Source organism: Sander vitreus, chromosome 20, assembly GCF_031162955.1.
Source record: "Sander vitreus isolate 19-12246 chromosome 20, sanVit1, whole genome shotgun sequence".
NCBI lineage: Eukaryota > Metazoa > Chordata > Actinopteri > Perciformes > Percidae > Sander > Sander vitreus.
The window spans coordinates 1,592,501-1,595,330 of record NC_135874.1 but is presented as its reverse complement, the minus strand read 5'-3'; the positions used below and the strand labels follow the sequence as shown (position 1 = coordinate 1,595,330).

Sequence of the window (2,830 nt, the reverse complement as noted above, 5' to 3'; positions counted from 1 at the left end):
CAGAGGTACAGAGCTGGAACCAGGAGGGGATTAGCCTAGTTTAGCATAAAGATGGAAAGATGACAGCTTGTGGTTTTTACAAGTAGTTACGTGTGACAAATGTTTAAAGTGGAATCTCTACAAAGACAGTACTGATTTAGTTCCATAGATTTGGTTATGTGGGGAAAAAATGAACTTTTAACAAGTTTAAGAGAAGTTCTGTTTGCTGTATTTAGTGTTTCACTTGGCTTTGGTCTTCGGTTTGACTTCCTGTAGGCCTGGTGTTGAAGTGAACCTGACTGAATGTGGTCTGACTTGGTCTTAGACCTCAGTCCTGGTCCAGGCCTTGACATTAAGGCCCTGTGGTCACCTTCCATTAGCATGCAGTCCTACAGCAGCATTCACAGGGAACAACAGGAAGGCTTCATGCAAATTTGGAGCATCTCTTTTTATCGTGGTGGATATGTTTCATCTCAAAAATGTTACAGGCACTTCATCATCAGAGTATTACAACGGTATCACATCTGCAGCACAATCTGATTGTCTCACATCTGGAATACAACCTGGGATCTCAAACGGAGCATGCTGACGCGTGAATACAAATAGAACTCCTGGGAAATACTAATAAGAACGTTAAACATTTACTATGTTAAAAAATAGAAATGAGATATTATAGATTCTGTACAACAACTCGACATGCATAAAATATATCTGGGCACTAAATATAGTTCATGTTCAAACTCACATGTATGAAGCCTTTTACTTTGTGGTGGTGGTGATGATGATGATGATGATGATGATGAATGTGGTGAGTTTGGTAGTAAAAAAACAAAAGTTTAGGATCACGTGTGTGTGCTTCATGAAGTTCAGGGTTGTACTTTCAGCAATTGAACATTTGTGTGATGGATTTATTATGTCTGTTTTCATTGGACAATACATGTGACTGTATCTCGTAGGTGTTCATTTGTCCAGTGGGTTCACTTTCCAAAATGAATTACAGACTGCCATCTCCTTAATCCCATACAATCTTGTGTTTTTGAGTAATCATTTGCGGTTTCGTCCAATCACAATCATCAAACTGAGCTGCAGTTCCATCATTTCTAAAGAAAGCTTTGTTGTCACCTGCCTGAAGAAAACAAACGCATCTCCTGCTCTCTCCCACTACAGTTTCTGTCTACACAAACAAATGTAATCCCCCCCCCCCTTCCGGGCTGAACTGCTGCCTTATGAATCAACGATGCTCAGCGGCATTACCGTCATCACACTGTACACAATTCTACAGCTGGAACTACCAATTACCACAGAGCGAGTGTTTGGAGGACACACACACACACACACACACACACACACACACACACACACACACACACACACACACACACACACACACACACACACACACACTTCCAGGGTGATTCACTGCATGTTATTAACAGCTGCAGTGAGATATTTAAAGCCTCTTTTTCAGCCCAGCGTTGATGGGTGTTGAAATGAGCTTTGCCCTGTGAAGGAGACGGAGGCCAGGCCAAATAACATCATTCGGTATCGATGAGGGAAGAGGTGCTCTCATCCCGACTCCAGCTGCTGCCACTTCCTGCCTGTAGTAGCACACGTGTCGGGAGAATATGAATGAGTGCTGAATATGAATGAGACGCCTTCCTCCTCCACTTGAATCATTAAACATCTTCACTTCTACCCTCGTGTTTGTTTCCGTCTCAGTATTTTATGGCCACGTCATCCTCCAGTGGTAACACGAATGCTAGTGAGGTTTTCATCCAACTGTAGCTCAAATCTGAACCAAATGTTCAGAAAGAAAGGAAAAAAAATCAGCAAAAGAAAATGCAAATGTATGCACATTTCAATCCAATACTGAGAATATATGGAGTTGGTGCATTGAGTTTAACAGTTGATGGATGTAGGCCTGATTCTCCAGCAGGTGCCATTAAAACCATTGCGAAAGAAGAGAGACACAATGAGATGATGGCATTACAAAGAGCTCCAGACAAGCTCAAATGGTTGGAAAAACAGGATGAAAGTATGTCATTTCTGTTTGTTACATTTGTTAATGTGAGGAAGGTTACAGTCTCCTCACCGCTGCAGTTTCTAGGAGATTGGGTTGAATTGATCCACCTCAGCCAGGCAAGATTTGAGACTTTAGAGTCACATTCTCTGATGTCCATAAAAGGTCCACAAATGACCATCACACTACAAGTCAGATGAATGAGTTTATAGAGCACAAACTATTGGTGGTTAGGAAAGTTAAGTTACAGGTGTGGCTAGACCACAGAGCCAGTGCTATGTGAGAAATGACTTGTGCTTGAAGAAACAGATGGCTGATACATGTGAGGACTGGCAAATGTTCCCGACCATATGTTACTCCCTTACTGGACTTACCGATTGGTTTGATACCATCATCACCATCATATATAGTTTCCACCATTCTCAAGTTTGTTTGTGTTCAGTTTGAGACAAAACTGTGTTTCTGAGAGGAAGCGACAATAATATTTTCAATATTACGTCTTCAGGACGTTGTATCTTTCTGGTTCCTGTCTGCATGAGTTTACCAACTGAACGTCTCGCTGTGCACTTTCACACCCACACACACACACACACACACACACACACCTCTACTCTGTGTGTGCTTTCTAACACAGCATTTCACTAGAAAAACTAAACTGCAGCGGCCTCGACTCACACCTGAGCTGCTTTAAACTGAAAGGACAAATTCTCAGCTGCTCTTGGAGGCCGATGGATCTTCTACAAAGGGTTGTTTTTGTTATTGAGAAGAAGTGAATTTCCGCAGGAACAACTTTCGCTTTTAAAAAGGTTTTACATGCCAAAAAAATAGTTG

General features: G+C 41.8%; 1 protein-coding gene across 3 annotated transcripts in view; it reads right to left on the bottom strand.

The window, feature by feature from the left end:
- Window positions 1-1,157: 1,157 nt before the first annotated feature.
- syt16 (synaptotagmin XVI) overlaps window positions 1,158-2,830 on the bottom strand; it is a 46,054-nt gene continuing 44,381 nt past the window's right edge. For all 3 annotated transcript variants that reach the window (XM_078277668.1, XM_078277667.1, XM_078277666.1), the window contains exon 7: window positions 1,158-2,830. This exon is cut by the window's right edge and continues 609 nt beyond it. The gene's annotated coding sequence lies outside the window, so the exon portion shown is untranslated.